Genomic DNA, 26,983 nt, shown 5'->3' with positions numbered 1-26,983 from the left:
AAAATAAGAAGTTTGACAAGAAAGTAGCAATCATCAAAAACAAAACAAAACAAAACCCAGAAATCTTAGAGTTGAAAAATACAATAACTGAACTGAAGAATTCAATACAAAAGCAGGCCAACCATGCAGAAGGAAGAATCAGCGACCCGGAAGATAGGATATAGGGAATTAGTTAGATGAGGGGGAAAAAAAAAGCATGAAAACATGTGAAGAATGTGTATGGGAATTATAAGACACAATGAAAAGAAACAACATTTGCATTATGGGAATTCTAGAGAAAAAGAAAAAGGGAAAGATATAGAAAGTATATTGAAATCAAATAATAGCCGAAACTTCCCAGACTTGAAGAGAGATGAGCATCCAGCTCCATGAAGCCCAAAGGATACCAAATAGCTTGAACCTAAAAAGGGCCACACCAAGACACATTATAATTAAATCATGCAAAGTCAAAGACAAAACATTTTAAGAGCAGTAAGATAAAAGAGAATTTACATACAAGGGAACCCCACAAGACTATAGGTTGATTTCTCAACAGAAACTTTTCAGGCCAAAAGAGAAAGAAATATATTTAAAATTTGAAAGAAAATAGCTGTCAACCAAGAATTCTATACCCAGCAAAGTGGTCCTTCAGAAACAAAGGAGGGATAAAGACCTCCCCAAACAAACAAATGCTAAGGACGTTCATTACCACTAGATCTACCTTACAAGATATGCTAAAAGGAGTTCTATAAGTGGAAGTAAAATAACATTAACTAACATCATGAAAGCACAAAAAGGTAGTAAAAATCTCACTGGTAATTGTAAACATATATCATAGTTAGATTCTGCAATATGGTAATAGAGGTGCAAAACTCACATACAACTCTAGTTTAAAAGTTAAAAAAAAAAAATGAACACAGAATAGTGCCTAGATGGCTCAATCAATTGAGTGTCTGACTTCTGCTCAGGTTGTATCTCATGGTTCATGAGTTCAAGCCCAACATTGGGCTTTGCACTGACAGACTGGAGACTTCTTTGGATTTGTCTCCCTCTCTCTCTGCCCCTCCCATGTTCATGCTGTCTCTCTGTCTCAAAAATAAAATAAATATTAAAAAAAATTTAAATGAGCACCACAAAAATAACCATAAATACAATAATTGGTTACTAGGGTCACAATAAATTTTTAAAAATGTGAATCATAACAGCAATAACCTAAATTGTGAGAGGGAGAAGTAAAAGTGTAAAGTATAATAACTTTATTGCAAGTTGAGTTGTTATTGGTTTAGAATAGAGTGTCATTTTCTTAACACCTAAGACTTAACACTTTCTTAACATTTTTTCTTTCTCTTTTTTTTTTATAATTAATTGTCAAATTAGCTAACATACAGTGTAGTCTTGGCTTCAGGAGTAGATTCCCATGATTCATCACTTACATACAATACCCAGTGTTCATCCCAACAAGGGCCCTCCTCCTCAACCTCCCACCCCATCAACCCTCAGTTTGTTCTCTGTATTTAAGAGACTCATAATTTGCCTCCTTCTCTGTTTGTAACTTATTTTTCCTTCCCTTCCCCTATGGTTTTCTATTAAGTTTCTCAAGTTCCACATATGAGTGAAAACATATGATACCAGTCTTTCTCTGACTGACTTATTTCATTTAGGATAATACACTCCAGTACCATCCACATTATTGCAAATGGCAAGATCTCATTCTTTCTCGTTGCTGAGTATATATACACCACATCTTCTTTATCCATTCATCAGTTGGTGGACATTTGGGCTCTTTCCACAATTTGGCTATTGTTGATAGCACTGCTATAAACATTGGGGTATATGTGCTCCTATGAATCAGCACTCCTGTATCCTTTGAATAAATTCCTAGTAGTGCTATTAGTGTGTCATAGTGTAATTCTATTTTTAATTTTTTGAGGAACCTGCGCACTGTTTTCCAGAGTGGCTGCACCAGTTTGCATTCCTACCAACAGTGCCAGAAGGTTCCCCTTTCTCCACATCCTCACCATCATCTGTTGTTAAGGTGGTATCTCAATATGGTTTTGATTTGTATTTCCCTAATGATGAGTGATGTTGAGCATCTTTTCATGTCTGTTGGCCATCTGGATGTCTTCTTTGGAATTTCTTTACTGGATTATTTGTTTTTCGGGTGTTGAGTTTGGAAGTTTTTTATAGATTTTTGATAGTAACCCTTTATCCAATATGTCATTTGCAAATATCTTCTCCCATTCCATCAGTTGGCTTTTAGTTTTGTTGATTGGTTCCTTTGCTATGTGGAAGCTGTTTATCTTGATGAGGTCCCAATAGTTCATTTTTGCTTTTATTTCCCTTGCTTTCAGAAACATGTCAAGTAAGAGTTGTTGTGGGCAAGGTTAAAGAGATTGCTGCCTGTTTTTTCCTGTAGGATTTTAATGGTTGCCTGACTCACATTTAGGTCTTTCATCCATTTTGAATTTATTTTTGTGGATGGTGTAAGAAAGTGGTCCAGTTTCATTCTTCTGCATGTTGCTGTTCAGTTCTCCCAGCAACATTTGCTAAAGAAACTGTCTTTTTTTCCATTGGATATTCTCTCCTGCTTTGTCAAAGATTAGCTTGCTATATATTTGTGAGTCCATTTCTGGGTTCTCTATTCTATTCCATTGTCTTTGTGTCTGTTTTTGTGCCAATACCATATTGCCTTGATGATTACAGCTTTGTAATACAGGCTAAAGTCCAGGATTGTGATGTCTCCAGCACTGGTTTTCTTCTTCAACATTACATTTGCTATCCAGGTCTTTTGCAGTTCCATACAAATTTTAGGATCATTTGTTCTAGCTCTGTGAAGAATGCTGATATTATTTTTATTGGGATTGCATTGAATGTGTATATTGCTTTGGGTAGTATTGACATTTTAACAATATTTGTTCTTCTAGTCCTTGAGCATGGAATGTTTTTCCATTTCTCTGTGTCTTCTTCAATTTCTTTCATATGCTTTCTATAGTTTTCAGCATACAGATCTTTTACTTCTTTGGTTAGGTTTATTCCTTTGGTTAGGTATTTAATGGTTCTTGGTGCAAATGTAAATGGGATTGATTCCTAGATATCTCTTTCTGTTGCTTCATTATTATTGTATAGAAATGCAACCGATTTCCATGCATTCATTTTATATCCTGAGACTTTGTTGAATTCATGTATCAGTTATAGCAGCATTTTGGTGAAGTCTTTGGGTTTTTCATGTAGAGTATCATGTCATCTGTGAAAAGTGAAAGTTTGACTTCTTTGCCAATGTGGATGCCTTTTACTTCATTTTGTTGTCTGATTGTGAAGCTAGGACTCTCAACACTATGTTAAACAACAGTGGTGAGAGTAGACATCCCTATTGTGTTCCTGATCTCAGGGGGAAAGCTCAGTTTTTCCCCATTGAGGAAGATATTAGCTGTGGGCCTTTCATAAATGGCTTTTATGATGTTAAGGTATGTTCCTTATATCCTAACTTTCTTGAGGGTTTTTATTAAGAAAGGATGCTGTAATTTGTGAAGTGCCTTTTCTGAATCTATTGAGAGGATCATATGGTTCTTATCCTTTCTTCTATTAATGTGATGTATCATGTTGACTGATTTGCAAATATTGAACCTGTCCTATATCCCAGGAATGAATCCCACTTGATCATGGTGAATAATTCTTTTAATACACTGTTGAATTCAATTTGATAAGTATCTTGTTGAGAATTTTTGCATCCATGTTCATCAGGGATATTTGCCTATATTTCTCCTTTTTAGTGGGATCTTTGGTTTGGGAAGGTAATCCTGGCTTCATAGAATGAGTCTGGACACTTTCCTTCCATTTCTATTTTTTGGAGCAGCTTGAGAAGAATAGGTATCAACTCTGCTTTAAATGTCTGGTAGAGGGGCGCCTGGGTGGCGCAGTCGGTTAAGCGTCCGACTTCAGCCAGGTCACGATCTCGTGGTCCGGGAGTCCAAGCCCCACGTCAGGCTCTGGGCTGATGGCTCAGAGCCTGGAGCCTGTTTCCGATTCTGTGTCTCCCTCTCTCTCTGCCCCTACCCTGTTCATGCTCTGTCTCTCTCTGTCCCAAAAATAAATAAACATTGAAAAAAAAAATTAAATGTTGGTAGAATTCCCCTAGGAAGACTTCTAGCTTAGGACTCTTATTTCTTGGGAGATTTTTGATAACTGATTCAATTTGTTCACTTGTCATGGGTCTGTTCAAATTTTCTATTTCTTCCCTTTCGAGTTTTGGTAGTGTGTGGGTATCTAGGAATTTGTCCACCTACAAGTACTACTATATTTAAAAGGGGTCATACAATGTCCAGGGCCTGGCACTTCAGGAAGTGTTTTTGGAATGTTTTGTGTGCACTCTGGTGTCGTGTCTTTGGCTGCTCTATCCCATTGTCATTGTGGTGGATTGTTTGGTATTTCCACCATGTGTGCTTCGATTTTTCCTTGAAGTAACCCTGGGAAAAGGGGGAAAGGGTGGGAGGCACCTTATACAGGTACAGAAAGAGAAATGAAAGGGAGGCGGAAAAAAAGACCAGGCAGAAAATCAAAGAAAATATAAGGCTTAATCCAGGAAGAGAGAGAGGAAAATAAAGAAGAGAGAGATACAGGAAAAGGTATAAAAAGAATAGAATAAAAATGCCTGATTAAACAACCAGAATAGAGAAAGAAAGGGAAAAAATGTATGTGTGTGTGTGTGTGTGTATGTATATATATGTGTGTGTGTGTGCGTGTGTGTGTGTGTATATATATATATATATATATATATATATATATATATATATATATCAAAAAGGTATTTGACCCCAAATCAAATCAGAAACTATGAGCTTGATTCCAAAGGAAATTAAAAAGCAAACAAACAAAAAAAGAGGAGAGTAGAAAGAAAAAGAAAGGAAAAGAGAAGGAAAGAAAAGAAAAAAGAAAAAACAATAATAGTTTTTAGAAGTTTTTTTTTAAAAACAGACTATCATACAAAACTGCAGGACAGTTGCCTGTTGGTACCTGGGATTGGTGGCTATGGTGGTGTGGAGGAGAGGCCATCTGGTTCCTGATTTTGTCAGTGTCAGTTTTACTTCAGTAGATAAGCCGTTACCACGCACAGAGGGACAGGGTTTGGTGTAAATGTGTCATGCCTTCCCTTGGGGTTACCGTCCTGTTCCCTGAAGCCCCACCCTGTTGTTGATGGGGAGAAAAATGGCGACACCCCAATCTTTCCTCCCCAGACTGAGTGTCTCAAACCGCACTGTTCAGGAAGCCCTCACAGAGTAGTGCAGGCAATCAGCCTGTTGTGCTGGTCTCCGGTGCCTCCTAAGCTCTCAGCTGGGATTCAAAACCTGATGTCTTAAAGGATCCCACACAACATGAACCTGGATCTGGGGTAGCACCACCCCACCCTGCTGATAAAGGGCCTCTGGCTGGAGACTGCAGGGTCTTTTGTCCTTGGGTGGGCAATAAATCCTCTCCTCAGACTCGAGAGAAGGGACTACTGTTTCCCAGTGCACCCCTGAAATGGCTACTGTGCCCCAGGGCTGGCTTCCTTCCCAACTGGACATGATCACACAGCAGTGGCTTTGGTCTGGAGAAAGTCACGCACCCCTGAAAACTCTGATGTTTAGCTTCCAAGGCTGTTTGCAAAGTAGAAACTGTCACTCTTCATATTTTTTCTTCCTCAGTCCATGGTCCAGAGAGGTCTTTTTCTTGTCCACATAAAATATCACACTTCCACAGCCTCTCTTTGTCTTTCTGTTGTCTCTCCACAGAAGGAGTTCCCCCCCTTCCATGCCGACACCACCCATTTTATCTCTCCCAATTTGCAGATATGCACCTCTGTCCCACCAACTTCTTTCCACCTGTGGAGATTTTTCTGTCACTCCATACACTGTATTCCTGGGTGTTTCGGGTGTTCTGACCTCAATACAGCTGTGTTTGAAGGACAAGGGACATCCCAGTTCCCCTACTTTTCTGCCATCTTATCTCCTCCCCTCTTAACACTTTTTTCCTTAAGAAATTTAAGATTTTCTTTTCAGTTTGAAAGTCACAGTTTATCTTTCTATAATTAGCTTAGGAGAAAAGAGATGAATAACCCACTGGTAGTGGAAAGAAGCAAGAGTCTTCTAGGGCGCAGCATTTGATGAGATAGACATTCTGTTACTGTGCACTTCCATTATTTTTCCATGGCAGAACATATAGCAGAGACTTGGGAATGCACATACCTGAAGCCAGTTTACTTTTTTGTTCCATAACTATGTTGCTCGCAGGGCTGTTGTTGCCATAGTAGTTGGTTGTGCCCCAGACAAATGGGTGCTGGTCTGTTCCCACAGATCTTTATCCCACTCTTCATTGCAAGTATGGAACTGCCATATGCTCTCAGCCAGAGTCTCCTGTCCAAGATTTCTGGTTTGGTTGACAACAACCTGCACAATACAACTTTTATCATTACAGCTTGAGATATAATGACTGATTTGGGGCCAAAGAACCTGGTGGTGAGCATTAAAGAGACAAGTAGCCAATTGTTTGTGACATCAGAAAGGTTCTTTTTACACTCAATAAGATGATAAGGAAACCTGCAGACCCTCGTCTGTGGTTTTTATCACAGGGGCATTGTAATGGCTTTTCAGGGTCCAGGGAATTGATCTAAGTGTCTTCCATGTTGGAAATGAGGGAGATAAATCCAAGTGCTCAATGGAGAAATGCTCTCCTCACAGTCACCTTCTCTCCACAACCACACCCCAGCAATGCTCACTTCTGGACTAAGATATTTTATGTAAGCCTCATGATTACTACAAGAAAAATCTTGTGGTATTTGAAAAAAGACCATGATAAAGAAGTCAAAGCACCCTGACACCAAAAACATCAAAACCCACAAAAAAGACAGAAGTGTAAGAAGCAAGGAAAAAATGGATCTACAAAACAAGCATAAAACAATGAAAAAAGGGCAATAGTAAATCTTACCTATCAATAATTACTCTAAACGGAAACAGATTGAACTATCCAATCAAAAGACACAGAATGGCTGAATTAAAAAAAAAAAGATCTAATAATATGCAACCTATAAGAGACTTACTTTAGCCTTAAAGACACATACACTGAGAGTGAAGGAATAGGAAAAACAAAACAAAACAAAACAAAAAACATTTCAAGCAAATGGTAACCAACAAAAAGCAGGAGTAACTGTATGTATATCAGACAAAATAGACTTTAAAAATGGTATAAAAAAGACAAAGAGGGTTATTATAAAATGATAAAAGGGTCAGTACATTAAGAAGATATAACTGTAAATATTTATGTGCCCAACATCAAAGCACCTAAAAATATGAAGTGAAAACTGACAGAGCTAAAAGGAGAAATAAACAATGATATAAAAATATTTGGGGACTGTAATACCCTGCTCTCAACAATGGATAGATTATCAAGAGATAATGAATAAGGAAACAACTAATTTGAACATCTTATATCAAATGGACCTAACAGACAAATATAGAACATAGAACATTGTATGCAACAACAGCACAATACACATTTTTGTCATGCATACATGGAACATTTCCTAGGACAGATCATATGTTAGGTCACAAAACTAATCTTAGAAAATTGAAGAAGACTGAAATCATACCAAGTATCTTCTCTGACCACAATGGCATGAAACTAAGAGTCAGTAAGAGGAGGAAAACTGGAAAATTCATAAACTCATGGAAATTAAACATTCTCCTAAACAACGAATGAATCAAAGAAGAAATTAAAATGAAATTTAAAGTTTCTTTAAACAAAAAAATATGGAAACACAATTTACCAGAATTTATGGGATGCAGCAAAAGCAGTTCTAAGGAGGAAGTTTATGATAATAAACTTCTACACTAAGAAGCAAGAAAGATCCCAAGTAAACAACCTAATGATGCCTTAAGAAACTAGGAAAAGAACAAAGTAAGCCAAAAGTTAACAGAAGGAAGAAATAATAAAGATTAAAGCAGAAATAAATGAAACAGAGAAGAGAAAAACAGTAGAAATGATTGACCAAATTAAGAATTTGTTCTTTCAGAAGATAAAATTGATAAACTCTTAGCTAGACTAACCAAGCAAAACAAAAGAAAAACAAACAAATGAACAAAAGGACCCAAATCAACAAAATTATAAATAAAAAAAGATACATTCAAATGATACCACAGAAATTCAAAAGATCAAAATATGCCAACAATCTGAACAACCTAGAAGCAATGGAAAAATTTTTTAGAAACATACAATTTACTATGACTAATTCAAGAAGAAATAGAAAATCTGAAAAGGCCAATTACTAATAAAGAGATTGAATCAATAATCTAACATCTTCCAATGAAGAAAAACCAAGACCAGATGGCTTCCCTGGTGAATTTTACCATTTAAAGAATAATTAATATCAATCCTTCTCAAACTCTTACTCAACATTACTCTCAACATTACTCTGACACCAAAACCAGAAAACACTACTAAAAAGAAAATTGCAGGCCATTATTCCTGATGAACAAAGTTGAAAATTTTCTTAATGAAATATTAGTAAATCAAATTTAGCAACAGATTAAAAGGTTCATTCACTATGACCAAGAGGGATTTATCCCTGGTTTGCAAGGATAGTTCAACATACACAGATCTATCTATCATATTAACAAAATGAAAGAAAATAATCATATGATTATCTCAATAGACTCAGAAAAAGCATTCAGTGAAATTCAACATCTATTCATGATAAAAACTCCTAAAAAATTAGGCATAGAAGGAACATATCTCAACATAATTAAGGTCGTATATGACAAGCTGACAGCTAACATATTCAGTGGTGAAAGAATGAAAGTTTTTCTTTTATGATCGAGGCAGGACAAGGGTTCTCACACTCACCACTCTTGTTCCACCTATTACTAGAAGTCCTGGCTAGAGTAGTCAGGCAATAAAAAGAAATAAGAGGTATCAGAATTGGAAAGGAAGAAGTAAAACTGCCTGCATTTGAAGATGATATGATTATATATATATATATATATATAGTCCTAAAGACTATACTCAAAAACTTTTAGATCTAATCAATGAATTCAGTAAATTTGCAAGATACAAAACATACAAAAATCAGTGGCATTTCTATACACTAACACTGAAATTTCTGAAAAAAAATAAATTAATTAATCCCATTTACAATAGCATCAAAAAGGACAAATATTTAGAAATAAATTTAAGTAAGGAGTTAAAAGATTTCTATGCTGAAAAAGAAACTGAAGAAGATACAAATAAAGGGAAAGGTGTCCCCTGTTCATGAATTGAAAGAATTAATGTTGTTAAGATGTGAATACTACCAAATGCCGTCTGTAGATCAATGCAATCTCTATCAAGATTCCAATGGCATTTAATTGGATATTCACATGTAAAAGAATGAAGCTGGACCCATACATCATTCCACTCACAAAAATTAACCTGAAATGGATAAAAGACTTAAATATAAGACCTGAAACCATTAAACTCCTAGAAGAAACCCCTAGAAGAAAACATAGGAACAAAGCTCTCTGGCTTTGGTCTTGGTAATAATTTTTGTATACAATACCAAAAGCACAAGCAACAAAATAACAAATAAACAAGTGGGACTGCATCCAACTAAAAATACTCTACACAGCAAAAGATAGTATAAACAAAGTGAAAAGACAATCTACAAATTGGGAAAAATTATTTGCAAACCATGTATCTCATAAGGGTTAATATCCAAAAAATGTAATGAACTCATACCAACTCAATGTCAAAAAAAACAACAAACCAACACAAAAGAAAAAAAAATATTGAAAATATGGGCAAAGGACCTGAATAAACATGTCTTCAAATAGAATACATGAAAGGTCAACAGGTATGAAAAGATGCTCAATCTCACTAGTCATTAGAGAAATACAAATTAAAAGCACAATAAGATATCACCTCATGCCTATTAGAATGGTCATCATCAAATAGGCAAGAGATAACAAGTGCTGGTGAGGCTGTGGAGAAAAGGAAACCCTTGTGCACTGTTGGTGGGATTATAAATTGGTATAGCCTATGGAAATTGGTATTACTATGGAAGACCATACGGAGGATCCTCAAATTGATTTTAAAAATGGAACTGCTATATGACCCAGCAATTTCATTTCTGAGAATATATCCAAAGGTATCAAAGACACTAACTTGAAAAGGTATCTGTATCTCCATGTTCATAGCAGTGTTATTTACAATAGCCAAGACATGGAAACAACCAACCTAAATGTTTATCAATGGGTTAATGGATAATGGAATATTATTCAGCCATAAGAAATGAGAAATCCTACCATTTGTGACAACATGAATGGATCTTGAAGACATTATGGTAAGTGAAATAAGTTAGACAAAGACAAATAACTGTATGATCTCACTTTTATGTGGAATCTAAAAAAACAAAAACAAAAAAAAACTAAGAAAAAAATCCCAAATTCATAGAAAAAGAGATCAGACTTGTGTTTACCAAAGGCAGGGTGTAGAGGGAGAGAGAATCAGAGGAAGTTGATCAAAAGGTACAAGCTTCCAGTTAAAGATAAATAAGTACTAGGATGTAATGTACAACATAATGACTATAGCTAATAAATATACAGGAAAATTGTCAACAGAGTAAATCATCACAAAAAGATAAGTTATCATCTATGAATCATCATCATAAGGAAAATTTTTTCCTCATTCTTATTTTCTTTTTATGTATCTATGTAAGAAATGGATGTTGGCTGAACCTATTGTGATAATCATTTCATTTTATATATATATATATATATATATATATATATATATATATATATACACACACACATATAAATCATCATTCTGTATACCTCAAGCTTATACAGCGACGTGTATCAATTATTTCTCAAGAAAACTGGAAAAAGGGAAGAATTTTTCTTAAGTAGGAGAATAGATGTTGGTATCACAGAGACCTGTTTTGACTACGTCTTTGACATTAACTGTTCAAAGTTGTGATATTATTTAACATCTGCACTTGAGTTTCCTAATCTGTAAAAGGTATAGTATTTTTATTGTGTTATTGGGAAGAGTAAATGAACAAATGTATATAAAATGCTTGATACAGGGCAAACCCTCAACAAATGCTCATCTTCTACAAAACAACTTGCCCCAAATGATCTGCCAATACTGTGTCTTCCTTTATAAAAACAGTTTCTTAATAATGGTGGTGAACAATCAATTTTCCAATCATATCTATAACTAAATTTTACTTCCAGAATTAAGTCTTGCCACAAACACGGGTGTGACTCTTCTTTGTAATCATAAAAAAACAAAGGGCTGGATTGAGATGATCTTTTAGGTCATAGAATTCTAACACTGTTTAATTTTAATTTTTTTCTAAAGAAGAATTTGTCTTTTCAAATGTAATAAGCAGGCATATATAGTTTACATAAATCTGGCACAAATTTAACATGATTAAAATTATTTTGATTATTGTTCTTCAAAGAGATAGCTGATTATATGGCAGCTAAATGAAAACAGGAACAACATTATGAAACTCAGTAAAATGCATTGTGAGAAAATGAACAGACTACTAGCCCAGTCTCATCAAATGAGGGGTCCTTCTCACAGCTGAGCCAAGCAAAGGGGTCTCAGAAGCACTGGTCCTTCTATTTGCATCACATTAATTAAGGTTTTGAGTCACTGGGTTTACAACCTTCTTAAATCCCACATCCAATATTTCTCAATATACATTTGGCCTTATTCCTCAAAAAACGGCTTAAAATAAATCCCAGGTTCCTGAAATGAAATGTCATTTTTTAAATTTAATTTCATCACTCTTTCTCGTTTTGTTGTTGTTGTTGTTATTTTGGGTTTGTTTTTTTTGTTTGTTTGTTTTTTGGGTTTTTTTTGGTTTTGGGGATTTTTGTTGTTGTTTCTGTTTTGTTTTTTGTTGTTTTTATTGTTGTTGTTGTTGTTGTTTATTACTGTGTGTGAACAGTACACAAAACCGCCACTGGTATAAGCTGATACAGGAGTAGTAGCCCTGATATCTCTACTACTTACCTTTCTGCTTCCCATAGTATGGAAATCTCTTGACATTATGATTTTTATTGTTTTTAGATAATGTTAAAAAGTAGACTCAATTTACAGATATTTGAGAGATGCAAAATAAAAAGAATGAAATAAAAAGATACTCCCTTTAATGCAGTTTGATATTTCCAGACAAACTGGGAGCCATATTAACTCAACATGTGCTTATAACCTTAGCAAGACAAGCATATTTGGGGTTTTAACAACCTCCCAGCTATTAACCTGAGAAGTACATTTGACAGGAAGATAAGAAAGCAGTGTTTTGCAAGTATGCATTTTTCCTTCAAGATACACACATTCCCTTTCTCATTAGTTTCCACATCCTCTACAAAAAAAAAAAAATGGAGAAAGTCAAATACATTATTTGATTCAAATTTAAACCCATAAATTTGTCAGTCTGAATTGCTGCTTTCTTTCCAAAGACATTTAAAACAATTTACTTTTCATATTGGCCACAAGCTAAATATGATCTCAGCTTCCTTAAAAAGGGACTCTGTTAAGGCTGAGAGAATACGGGTATGTGGCTCCCCCCAGCGGCCACTGGGAACGTCAGCACAGTTCAGAGAGAGGTGGAGAAAGTGATGCTTTGAATTCTCGCCAGCAAAGGCCCACTGTCCAATCTTCTTCACCACCTGGTAACAGCTGGTGTGTATGTAAAGATGAGATGAAAAACGGATAGAGGTCAAATCCAGGAGGACTTCCCTTGTATAGAAAATCAATTTAAAGTAACAAAAGTACCGAGATAAAATTTCCAAGAACTTCTGAAATTTAAATAACACAGCTTAAACTTTAGGGAAAAGAGATAGCCAGGGAAAAGACAGGAGCAGAGCTTTATTCCACATAGCATTTCATTAATAGTTTCGCATTTAGAAAAGTACAAGAAAAACCGTAACACCAGGGGACAAGCTAATACCAGAATATTCCCAAGCTGACAAGCAATTTGGAGTGAAAACTGACATAATAAAAAAATTTTAATGTACTGAATGTATTCCAGCTGAGAGCCCACAATATCAGCAACTCCCAGAGGTTCTGAGCAGACACTCAAAGATTCACAGGATCAGAATTTCTGGGCCTTGGCCCAGGTTCCAGCCATATCCCACATACAACATTGCCTTGACTCTCTTGAGGGTTCAACCTTCATAGCAGCCTCTAAATTCAAAGCACAGCTTCAGAGAAGGGAAAATGCTTTGGAATAAAGATGGGAAGATATATATGCCTTTCAAATGTATAAGCCTCTATTATTCACCAGCACCAGTGAGCCCACAAGCACTGTGCACAGACAATTCACAACCATGGGTGATGGGTGACTGTTCAGATAAGAACCAGGAGGGAGGTTAGGCTAACCCCTCTGACCAACAAGCCTGATGCATCAATTCTGATACCTCATCCCACCTCTTAAATGTGTCTTCTTAACTAATTCATGCATGCAACCCCTCCTTACCTTTGTCCCCTTTCTGGTTTCCTTTCTTCTATTTTTTACTGCTACCTGGCCTCTCCTCCCTAACACAGCCACCTCTACCAGGTCACTTTCCTCTACCTCAAAATACTGTTCTTTTCTGGGTTCATGGTTTGGCTTTTCTCTCTCTTGGCTTTTATTTCCCTTAATCTTCATCTAATGAACTTTCCTCAGCCTCCTGTTATTACTAACACGTGAAGCAGTCTGTTAAGGGATATATTACTGGAGATGTTCTACTACAAAGCATTATAGACTCACAGAGCTTAGAGCTCCGAAGGGTCTCAAAATATAATGCGGAAGACCCTTCAGCTAACAGGCTGTTAAGGTGCCTCTTTGAATTTTCCATATATTGAAATTGAGACTTAGAGCCAGTAGGTGTCTTGCCCACTGATAATTACCTGGAATTTGCAGCTTCTTAAGGCAGAATATTTCCCATTATAAACACCACCTCTTACACATAACAACACGGAAAAAGTTTCGAGAAAGGGGTTAGGTTGTTTGTACTTTTTGAGCATTGCCACTGAAATAAAAAGCCACCTGACAACACTTATTCTCGAATCTCAGTATTAGAAACAATCTACTATTTAATTAAAATGATTTTGTCATTTACATTCTTCCTTTTTTTCCCCCTTCACTTCAATATGAATAATTGTCCCTCTTTAAGATAAATGTCTCTTCTCTGGTTATTGTGTATGAACACAAATATGTTCTCATTTTAAGGTATATTGTTTTCACCTGCCAGCTGTCATTAAAAATTGCATCTGCAAAAAGCAAGCCTTCCTCATGGTTTTTTATGTTTTGTTTTGCCCATGAAGGTTAATTGCAGTTCTGCTCCCATAGCTTCCTCACTGCTGTGGAGTTAACCATGGGTTCCTGTGCTGGGAAAGGTTTATCAAAGGTCTGGAATGCAAAACAATGGCAACAATAAATATCAATTAGACCCAGGTCCTCTGCTCCCACTGCCTTCACAGGTTGAAGCAGCAAATCCAGCTTTTGACTTCAATGAGACTGGACTCTCCTAGAGCCACTGATGAGGCTGGAGACCTATTTCCAAGATAGCTCTTAGATCACAAATTTTCCGTCCTGATTAAGCTGATAATGTGGAGGCACTAGAGAGCAGTATCTCTGCCCTCTACCTTCTCAAAACAGCTTCTCTTGCCTGCTTGCAATTCTATCAGGCCTTAATTAATCAGTTAGGAGTATAAGTGACATGCGCCTCTGTCACCTGAAGTTTATTTTGTCATGGGCTAATAATTTGAGAAATTGAAATTGGGACTTGACTGTAGGACATCCAATTTTGACAGACATGCATTTCTCAACTGTCTTGTATATATCCCTTTTTAAAATTACAGTAAAACCTTGGCTTGCCAGCATAATTCGTTCTGGAAACATGCTTGTAATCCAGAGCACTAATCTATCAAAGAGAATTTCAAGAACCATTGGCTCAGTTGTGATCATGTGACATTTGGCATCATGTACTGTTCGTATCGCAAGACATCGCTCGTTTATCAAGTTAAAATTTATTAGAAATGTTTGCTCGTCTTGTGGAACACTCGCAGAACAAGCTACTCGCAATCCAAGGTTTTACCCTATTTGCTTTTTAAAATAGAATAAAAAATATAGGTAGAGTTATCTAAGAACATCAATATATAAAGATATACAAACTAATCTATCACATCAGGAAGATGGGATTCCCTTTAAAACATTGTTATTTAAATAAACAGAAAATTGCTAGTAATTTAACAAAATCATTGAAATAGTGACACAAAGACTAGCTACAGTGACCTCTAGTGTTCTTATGGATAAACAATCAATAGTTCTAAAAACAGCTGCTTGCTCCGTTCACTCATTCCATTAACAAATATCAAATCAAATTATAATTTCTGAAAATGAAAGAGATCTCACTAGTAAGTCTTACTTTACTGGTTATTATCTCCATGAAAAGAATATAACAAGAAAATTAAATGGTTTTTCATTATTAATATCTCACCATCTTGATCTCTTTGTCATTGTTGTCTTTAACTTTCTAGTCACTGTTCACATGTATAAGTATCAATGTAGTTAACATTATATATTTTGTCCAATTGTGATCTTTTTTTTTAATTTTAGGAAACTTATATTTTCTTGATTCTCAACTTGGAAATAAGAAGTTATAAACAGAGACATTAAAGGATTTATCACTGGAAAAGTGTGAGGTGTTGACATTATATTTAAGTGCTTTTAGTGGCATGAGTTTAGCTCCATCTTCTAAAACACAGGTCCAATTAGCCAACAAAGGAGGTCACTAAACATCAAAATTAGGTAATAAGAATGCAGAGAGCAAATACCTAAATTACAGGATGCCTGGAATTCTGTTGTTCAGATTCTAGTCACCTGCAGGAGTGACAAATCAATCAATATACTACAGTTGGCCCTAAGATGAACCTGGTATGTGAAACAGAAATTGCTTAACTATGAGATATATGATTATGTTACCTTTGGTAAGTTGGCAAAAATCTTACAATCCATGAAAAAAAAACAAACAAGTTCTATCCATTCAGATCCTACAAATTGATAATCAATTATTCCAAATATGGTAATAAGAAATTTACGTTTATCTTCTAATGAATCCTATCTTCTGTAAAGAAACAGTGACTGCAAACAAACATTTCTTTCATTTGTGTCTTTCATTTGCTCTGATGATAGGTAGGATGGTCTTCTCATCTCATCTATCCAGTAAAGTAGCAGGCATAGTGATCTCAGAATACAATGGTTAAGTGATAATAATGTATGGGCTGAGTTCTTGGAAACTATCAAAAAGCCATACCTCATTAAGAGTACACTGAAATCATTAACTCATATTTTATGAAACATTGTATTTTTCACCTTACCCTCTTCATTTCTGCTACTGCTATGAATGGAGAGCTATACGCAAGCAAGCGAAATGAAAGATTAGAAGTATTGGAACTGAATCTAGGACTGCTTTTAATACATAATATTTACGACTATGTCTCTCATATAGCTGTCAAGTCACTGAACCAAGTTGGATTTTTATTATTTAGGTATACTGGCATTTAAAAAGAGAGGGAGAGGGGTGCCTGGGTGGCTCAGCTGGTTAAGCATCTGACTTCAACTCAGGTCATGATCTCACGGTTCCTGGGTTAGAGCCTCGCATCAAGCTCTGTGCTGACAGCTCAGAGCCTGGAGTCTGCTTCGGATTCTGTGTCTCCCTCTCTCTCTGTCACTCCTTGTGCTGTCTCTCTCTGTCTCTCAAAAATTGAATAAATGTTAAAAAAAATTTTTTTAAAGAGAGGGGAGAAATACCTGTGTGGATAGCTGGGGGAACTTTTAAAAGCTACATAAACTGAAGGTGAGTTCCAAGCTCTCTAAAAAGGAAACATAAAAATTGAGACATTGAATCAAAGAAAATTAAAGTCAAAAGTTGAATAAAGATTAGCTTTCTTCTTTTCCTCTTTTAAGTTGACAAGTAAAGATCAGAACGGTGTAAGAGCTAAGCAAAAAAAAAAAAAAAAAAAAAAAAATGAGGGTTACATGGGAACCAGTGATTCCCCAAAGAGCTAACCTTGACCTATAAAGTCCAGAAAAGTGGATTGCTGGACTCATGATGCTATCAGAGATGCCAGAAACTGGACCAAAGACAGTTCCTGTATCTTTAGCAATTCAAATATATGAAAAGCATTCAAAGTACTATGATATTGGGGTCTTTGGGAATTGTCTGCTTCTATATTATCTATTAACTTGATGCTTGTTATATTAAACCTCTTTTTAAATAAACTTGTAACAAGAAATCAAAACCTAGGTAAAAAAAAAAAAAAAGTTTGCTTATGTTCAAGACAAATCTGTGCCAAGAAGATGGTATTTCTTTTTTTTAATGTTTACTTATTTATTTTGAGGAGGAGAGGGACAGAGAGAAAGGGAGAGAGAGAATCCCAGGCAGTCTCCATGCTGTCAGCACAGAATCCAAGGGATATTAAGCTTGATCTCATGAACTATGAGATCATGACCTAAGCAAAAATCAAGATGCAGACATGTAACCAACTGAGCCACACAGGCACCTCAAAGATGGTATTTCTTCACTAAGAGACCTTAAAGTCTTCATGGGTCTGATAAAAGAATAACAAGTTTATAAAACTTTACCTTTTTGTCCAAAAAGTAAGAAATCCTTAAGTTGTTTTAAATTAATTTTAAATTACTTCTATAAGCTTGAGACTCCATTTATTGTATATTTAGCCATTTTATTTATTATATATTGTATATTTAGCCATTTTAGTTAACATTACCAAGTATACCCTGAAAATAACAAAACATTGATGAAAGAAATTAATCACACAGATTGAAGCACATCCATGTTCATGAATTGAAAGACTTAATATTGTTAAAGTGTCCAAAATACTCAAAACAATCTATAGACACAATGCAGTCTCTATCAACATTCCAGTAGCATTTTTTTACAGACATAGAAAAAAAATATTTCTACAATTTATATGGAACCACAAAAGACCTCAGATAGCTAAACCAATCTTGAGCAAGAAGAACAAAGCTGGAGACATCACACTTCCTGATTTCAAAATACATTATATAGCCACAGTAACCAAAACAATATAGTATTGACTAGATAAAGAGCCCAGAAATAAATGCATACATATGCCATTGACTGATCTGGGACAAGAGTTCCAAGAATCCAAAATGGGGAAAGAATAGTCTTTTCAACAAATAGTGTTGGGAAGCTGAATATCCATATGTAAAAGAATGAAATTTGGACCTTCCCTAACATCAAACACAGATATGCACAAAAGTCAAAATGGATTAAAGACTTCAATATAAGACTTGAAACTGTAAAACTCCTAGGAGAAAACATAAAAGAAAAGCTTCATGATATTGGTCTTGGTAATGATTTCATGGACAAACACCACAAGCACAGGCAACAAAAGGAATATTATATACTTGGGATTACATCAAACTAAAAAGCTTTTACACAGCAAAGGAAATTATCTACAGAAAGAAAAGACAACCTATGGAATGGGAAAAATATTGTCAAATCACCTATCTGATAAGGGATTCGTCTTCAAAATATATATGGCACTCCTACAACTCAATAGCAAAAATCTCTTTAAAATGGGCAAAGGACTTTAACAGACATTTCTCCAGGGAAGATGCACAAATGGCCATTAAGCATATTAAAAATAAATAAATAAATAAATAAATAAATAAATAAATAAATAAAAAGTTCAACATCATTAGTCATCAAGGAAACACAAATAAAAACAATATTGAGATATGACCATTATCAAAACAAAGATGAGGATGGCAAGGATGTAGAGATATTGGAATCCTTGCACGTTGTTGGTGGGAATGCAAAATGGTGCAGTTGTTGTGGAAACCAGCATGAAGTTTCCTCAAAATTCAAAACTAGAACTACTAGGGGCACCTGGGTGGCCCAGTCAGTTAAGTGTCTGACTCTTGGTTTTGGCTCCGGTCATGATCTTGCAGCTTCATGGGTTTGAGCCCCGCATCAGGCTCTGTGCTGGCAGTATGGAACCTGCTTGGGATTCTCTCTCTCCCTCTTTTTCTGTCCCTCTCCGACTTTTGCTCTGTCTCTCTCAAATAAATAAACTTAAAAAAAAAAAAACAGCAATTCTACTTCTGGGTATTTAGCTAAAAGAATTGAAATCAGGATGTTAAAGAGATATTGGCCCACCCATGTTCATTGCAGCACTGTTCACAATAGCCAATGTGAAAACAACCTAAATGTCTACCAGCAGATAAATGGATAAAGGAAATATTGTATATACACACAATGGGATAGTATTCTGTCTTTTAAAAAAAAAGAAAATTCTGTAATATGCAACAATTTGAATGAACCTTGAAGACATTGTGGTAGGTAAAATAAACTAGCTACAGAAAGACAAATACTGCATGGTTCCGTTTACATAACGTATCAAAGTAGTCAAATCCATTGAATCAAAGAGTGCAAAGGTGGTTGCCAGGACTGAAAGAGGGGAAAATGAGGAGTTGCTAATCAGTAGGCATAAAGTTTTAGTTAAGTAAGTTAAATAAGCTCTAGAGATCTACTATACAACATTGTATCAATAGTCAACAATAATGTATTATACACTTAAAAACTTGTTAAGATGATAAATCTCATAATTAAGTTTTTACCATAATAAAATAATTTTTTAAAAAATGATTCTCAAAAACATTACAAGATATAATGAATGTGCTAGATCCTAATCTGTAAAAAATTAGTCAAACTGTAATAATAAAAATACTTTAATTATTTTGAAATAGCTTTACTCTTATAGTTAGATGTGAATAATGTTACTGAAGAATATAAATGATTTTTCCAAGAGGCTTCATCAATCATTTTTCTATTTTTTTGGAAAATAGGAGAATGGATTAGTTATTGTAGGGACATACACTATCAGGGCTTCTATGCTACAGTTACATCCTGTGTCTAAACAAATCCTTCCCAAAATATCTGTTCCACTTAAAATACACTCTCTTTTAAATGAGGCTAAAAATATCCACTTCACAGGGATATTTTGATCATTTAACATGACAACGGTCACACAGTGCCTTGAATAATTCCTAATACAAAATCAGCATATAAGGAATGATATTGATTCCACTTTTCAAAGACAACATGCTTTGACTACAATACAGCCTAGTTTATTGTACATGTGGCATCTTTTGTAAACTGCCACAAATTCCTGCAACTTCTTAATTAAGGTTTTTCTTTGAGGAATTTCTCTTTTGCCACTAAATTTTATTTAATTTTTATGCAACTTTATTGAGGTGTAATTTATATACAACAAAATGTGCCCATTTTAAGTGTACATTTTGATGAGTTTTGGCAAACATGTACACCACGTAGCCACCAGCACAGTCAAAATCTGAACATTAACTCAGAGCAGAGTTGTGGATGCTACAGTAATTATTATTTAAACTTTATATGAAATTGTCAAACTCTTTTCCAAATGGTTATATCATATTATTCACCAGCAGTGTATAAGAGTTCTGTTTGCTTTCCATCCTTGCTAACACTTGGTATTGTCAGTCTTTTAATTTAGCCATGGGTAATGGCTAATGGGTATAGACTGGTATTACATTGTGGTTTTACTTTTGTCTTTTCCTATCGACTACTCTTGTTGAGCACCTTTTCATGTGTCTATTGGTCACTCATATATCTTCTTTATTGAAGTGTCTGTTAAAATCTTTTGCCAACCTTTTAAGCCCTTAATAAATGTGGGGCACCTGAGTAGCTCAGTCAGTTAGGTGCCGGACTCTTGATTTTGGCTCTGGTCATGATCTCACAGTCATGAGATCAAGCCCCATGTTGGACTCTGGGATGAGTGTGGGGCCTACCTGGAATTCTCTCTCCCTTTCTCACATCTCTTCTCCTACTTGTGCTCTCAATCTCTCTCCTAAAAATAAATGAAATAAATAAAAAAAAAAAAACCTTAATTAACTTTTTAAAAGTATCTGATTCCTTCTGAATATCTAGGACAAGACCCATAGAAACATCTTTCTTTACAGTGGTTCCAATGTAAAAAGCTTCCGAGCCCAATTTAACTAAGATGACTGATGGAACAGTGGGGTAAAGAACAAAAGGACAAAGATATTGAGAACTAAATGCAAAGAAAAGCTGTAGGCAGAAAACACATCACAGTTGGTGGCCAGGAACATCAGGAAAGAATTAGGCTTTAAAAATTGGCTAAGGAGAAATTTCAGAACAAAGACTGAACAGTGAGTGTAGGGTGAATTTGTTTATGTGATATTCAGTGTTTTTGTGGAGTCAGGCATGGAAACTGAAAGAAGTCAAAGAAGATTGAACAAGTATGATATTGTCACTTTCATAACCTTCCATCTTGTTGTTTTAGGTTTAGTGCTTTAATATACCAAGTTGACACTGACTCCTTGTCCTAACTGTGAAAGCAGCCTTTAGTTATTAGAGCAAGTGATGGAGGTCAGGAGATGTGGCTGTTTCCCTTTGATATGTTTGTAATTAGCACCTGTAATCTTGCCAAAATGCTCCATCTTTCTGCCTCTCAATTTCCCCCCAACAATTATTGAAAAACGCCTTGAATGGGAAGCCTGGGCGGCTCAGTCGGTTGAGCGTCTGACTTCGGCTCAGGTCATGATCTCACGGTCCGTGAGTTCGAGCCCCGCGTCAGGCTCTGTGCTGACAGCTCAGAGCCTGGAGCCTGCTTCGGATTCTGCATCTCCCCCTCTCTCTGCCCCTCCCCTGCTCATGCTCTGTCTCTCTCTGTCTCAAAAATAAATAAAAACATTAAAAAAAATTTAAAAAAAGAAAAACGCCTTGAATTATAAAAGCTATATCCTTAATCTTTTGTAGAACTAAGAGCAAACAAACAATAAACAATTTGTGCTAAAACCAATGAGCCCAAGAAATCTTCACAGAAACTTGATTGCTAAAGATTATTCATAGTCGTGCTGGATGTGCGGTCTAACCACAGAAACTGTGCAAAACAGTTTCTTTACAAAGAGTTGAATAATACATATCAAGTGAAAGCTGCAATGTTTAAGAATCCCATCTGAACATGCCTGCCTTCAGCACAGCCACATCAGGAAAACAGAGGTGTGATCACAATGGGCTGGCTTCCTGATTCCTTTTCTTTCTTTTACATCGTTGGATCCCATTCGTCTCAGTTTTCCTTAATCAAAAAACTCACAATGATGTAGGGAGGGTGGAGGAGATATCCTTATACCTTATTCGCACATGTCTCTCAGCTGACTTGAAGGAGTACATGAGCATTCATCTCTGAAGAAAGGGTTTTCATAGGATCTCTTTTCCACCAAGTGCATATGGAATCCCCGCTCTAGACACTGCAGCAGCAAGCAAGGCTTATCTTGGTTTTCTATTACGTGATTTTCCTTTTAGGGCAAACATGCTAGTACCATTGGCTGGCAGAGGAGTAAAGAGACAGCAAGATCTCTACAATGTATCTCTCTTGATATTTTCACTTGGATGGTGTCTGCAGAGAATTTTTGTGCCATAGATATTTTCATTACAGATTAGGGAAAAAGGAAAGAGCCAAATTACTACCACTTCTATATGAAGTAGTCAACAAAAATACGTATCTTAAAACTTAAGGTAAAAAACTCATGGGCTTATGCAACAAAAAATAAACTGAAATAAAAGTGAACAAGATGCAATAACATTGAAAATTTTAAAAACATAAAGGAATTAATTTTTGCTACAGATAAGTCTTTAAATCTAATCAACTTCATCACATAGATAAAGGATAAAAAGCTATCATAGCCAATTTACAAAAGAGGAAACCCAAAAAATAACAAAAAATTAAGAGATTCTCAAGCTCTTTATTAATGAGAGATATGCAAACTAAAACCACAGTGAAATTTCAGTCTATACTGTATAGACTAGCAAAAATGATACAGCAACAGAAAACCACACATTGATGAGAATGTGGTGATATCCAAATCGTGGGCACTGTTGATGGAAGCCATCAGCCACCCTAAAGAAGAGCGTACTGGCAGGATTCAGTTGAGTTATTTACCTGGGTATGTAGCTCACTGAAATTCCAACAGATATGTAAATGGGAAAATATGATGATGTTCATTATAGTGTTGTTGGTGATGACAGGAAGTGAAGGCTATTTGGATATTCTTCCTTGGGTAAGTATCAGATAGATACAATGTGGCGAACATTACAAAGTACCATGAAATAGTTAAAAGGAACACACCAATAGAGTGCTGGTGCAGGGGGTTGGGTGGGAGGGGAAGGGAGGCAGGGACGGTGCAAAGAAGAATGATATCAATAGCACAATACTATGTATGTGAATTTTTTAATGTATATATTAACAAAAATACACATTTAAAAGAGCCCATATATTCAAAAAGATAGATGTTAAATATATTACATTGATTGCTCATAAAGAACAGGTGTGTAAATGGGAAATGAAAATAGGAAGGAACAAACAAATAAATAAAACAACAGGGGGCCTTAGAGAAATAACACTGGTAGATAACTTAACACCGAAAAAGATAATCAAAACAAGATAGAGAGAGAAAAAGTACTATCAGGAAAGTACCAAAATAATTAAGTACTGCCTCTGTACTCTTTTCTGTGAAAGTAATAGTCTCCTAGAACACAGATAAACTAGAAATACATTTGGTTGGGAGAGAAACAATCTTTTTCTGAAGTATGAACAAAGAGAATGGAAGGGTTTGGAACATATTACTCCCAGGATTCTTCTAGCCAACACTTGTGACAGCAACTAACAGACAGGAATAGAAGCCATGGTAATAGCTGAATTAAGCCACTTTTAAAATAGGCCCCACTTGGGGCGCCTGGGTGGCGCAGTCGGTTAAGCGTCCGACTTCAGCCAGGTCACGATCTCACAGTCCGTGAGTTCGAGCCCCGCGTCGGGCTCTGGGCTGATGGCTCAGAGCCTGGAGCCTGTTTCCGATTCTGTGTCTCCCTCTCTCTCTGCCCCTCCCCCGTTCATGCTCCGTCTCTCTCTGTCCCCAAAATAAATAAACGTTGAAAAAAAAAATTAAAAAAAAAAAAATAGGCCCCACATGCCACTGTTTCCAAACAAACTTACAAGGAGTGAGGCTAGCCTAGAGCACATAGGAAACACAATAGTTTTATGTTAATCCCAGTAAAGGATAGCATCACCCAATATCTTAACAACATGCCAATTCTCTGGATCTATCGTTAGAAATATATTTTGGAAACTATGAAGACGTACTCTTACCTGTTTCTTTTAAAAAGTAGAAAAAAATCTCTGGAAATATTTAAGAAAAATAATAGTAACTGAACTTTACCTTATAGAGTATACAGATGAACTTGAGTTTGGGGGAGGAATTAAAATGTTTCAAAACTTCTGTCCTCTATAAAGAATAGCCTAGCCTTTTATTTAAGAACAGACTGATGAAATTTCAGTTGTCTAACAAAGACAGAAAATTTGAAAGCAGCATGCCAGCTCCCACATTTTAAGGGTTGTTAACAGCTGCTGTGGGGAAAAAATAGGATTTCATGATCAAGTAGTTTGACAAACTGTGGGTTAAACAAAGTTTCATATTTCATAACGACAGGACTTGTTGAAGCCTATACTATGACAATGTGTACTGTGTATATTCCAGATGTACAGGGCCTAGCATTTTCTAATCTCATCCAAATGTGGACACTATTCATTACTGAGAACTTTGGGAGGAGACTAGTAAATATAAACTGTAGGTACTGTAAATATAGACTGCAGGTACCATCCAGACTAATAGACTTAGAAGTCTGATGGAAATGGGGAGAATAGCACAGGGATACCATAAATGTGTGTTTTTTAATAAATTCCAAGTAATTTTGACAATTTACTTAAGTATCATGCACAGATAAAGACTCACATATACACAGGATTCCAAAAGTCTTTGTAAAGCTTTAAGGCTTAATAAGCTCAGAAGTATAACACTATAAACTTAGAAAAAAGTGTTCAATGGGGCGCCTGGGTGGCTCAGTCGGTTGAGCGTCTGACTTCTGGTCATGATCTCACGGTTCATGGGTTCGAGCCCCGCGTCAGGCTCTGTGCTGACAGCTCAGAGCCTGGAGCCTGTTTCGGATTCTGTGTCTCCCTCTCTCTCTGACCCTCCCCCATTCATGCTCTGTCTCTCTCTGTCTCAAAAATAAATAAACGTTAAAAAATTTTTAAAAGAAAAAAGTGTGAAAATGTTAATTAAATTTGTTACATTTTGACATGTTTCTTATTAACATTTAACATAACCATTGTCTTGTACTATATATTATTGTGGTCAATTTTTAAACTTTGCAAAAAAAAAAACACTACATGTGCATCCATATTACAGGGATTGTGTTTCTAATCCTAGTCTAAACATCATTCAAAGAATGAAGTATTAAAGCATACATGAGAAAACCGCCAGAAGACTAGCAGAATGGACTCTCCAGAGCCAAGCATAGACAAGAGGCCCACGGAAGAGGGTAGGAAGGGCAGAGAGGCGGTGCGTGCTACACGGACCGGCGGGAGGGAGCCAGGGCAGTGGAGGGGCAGCCCACTTGGCAAGGCAGAGCACCGGAGTCTGGCTTGCAAAAGCGGAGGGGCCAGACGGAGTGAGTTCTGACAGCCAGAGGGACTTAACATCTAGAATGTTATAAGTCAACAGCTCTGCTCGGAGAGTGGGACGGTGAGAGGACACCTGGAGGGAGAGTTGTTGAGCCCTGGAAGACAGAGCTCAGCTTGGCGGGGAACAAAGGCACTGGCCAGCGCCATCTCCCTCGCACATCCCCCAGCCAAAATCCCAAAGGGAACCAGTTCCCGCCAAGGAACTTGCTTGCACCGCGCAAACACCCAATGCTGTGCTTCTCTGGATCCATCCCTCCAACGAGTCTGCCTCCCTCCCATTGCCACAGGGCCCCTCCTGCAGCAGACCACCAAAGGAAAAGTGAGCTGAGCCTGCCCCTCCCGCCCCTGTGCACCTTGCGGATCCACCCCGGCTAATATACCAGATTCCATAGAAGCAGCACCACAAGCCTGGCAGTGTGCAAGTAGCCCAGACAGGGGCCACACCACTCCACAGTGAGTCCTGCCCCTGGGTGTGGGGAAGATAAGGTACACACCAGTCTGATTTGGCCCCGCCCGCCAACACAAGTTACTCCAGACAGCACAGGGGAAGAGCCCTGCAGTTCTGCACCACTCCAAGGACTATCCAAATGATGAAATGGAAGAATTCTCCTCAAAAGAAACTCCAGGAAGTAGCGACAGCTAATGAATTGATCAAAAACAATTTAAGCAATATAATGGAACATGAATTTAAAATAATAGTCATAAAACTAATTGCTGGGCTTGAAAAAAGTATAGAGGACAGCAGAGAATCCATTGCTACAGAGATCAAGGGACTAAGAAACAGTCAGGAGGAGCTAAGAAATGCTATAAATGAGGTGCAAAATAAAATGGAGGTGACCACAGCTCAGATTGAAGAAGCAGAGGAGAGAATAGGTGAATTACAAGATAAAATTATGGAAAAAGAGGAAGCTGAGGAAAAGAGAGATAAAAAAATCCAGGAGTATGAGGGGAAAATTAGAGAACTAAGTGATGCGATGAAATGCAACAATATCCGTATACTAGGGATTCCAGAGGAAGAGAGAGAGAAAGGGGCTTAAGGTGTATGTGAAAAAATCATAGCTGAGAACTTTCTTGATCTGGGGAAAGAAAAGGGATTGAAATCCAAGAGGCACAGAGAACTCACTTCAGACATAAATTGAATCAATCTGCACAACATATCATAGTGAAACTGGCAAAATACGAGGATAAACAGAAAATTCTGAGAGCAGCTAGGGATAAACACGCTCTAACATATAAAGAGAGACTGATAAGACTACTGACAGAGCTATCTACTGAAACATGGCAGGCCAGAAAGGAATGGCAGGAAATCTTCAATGTGATGAACAGAAAAAATATGCAGCCGAGAATCCTTTATCCAGCAAGTCTGTCA

The 26,983-nt window shown here is 36.5% G+C and overlaps 1 long non-coding RNA gene and 1 pseudogene across 3 annotated transcripts in view; both read right to left on the bottom strand.

Annotated features, from left to right (window-relative positions):
• Positions 1–26,983, bottom strand: part of LOC123593782 — a 634,051-nt gene that overhangs the window by 331,291 nt on the left and 275,777 nt on the right. The window lies entirely within an intron of this gene.
• LOC123593774 lies at positions 6,136–6,636 on the bottom strand (annotated as a pseudogene).

This window comes from Leopardus geoffroyi, chromosome B1 (assembly GCF_018350155.1).
Source record: "Leopardus geoffroyi isolate Oge1 chromosome B1, O.geoffroyi_Oge1_pat1.0, whole genome shotgun sequence".
In the NCBI taxonomy this organism is placed as follows: domain Eukaryota; kingdom Metazoa; phylum Chordata; class Mammalia; order Carnivora; family Felidae; genus Leopardus; species Leopardus geoffroyi.
This window is presented reverse-complemented; position numbering and strand designations above follow the sequence as displayed.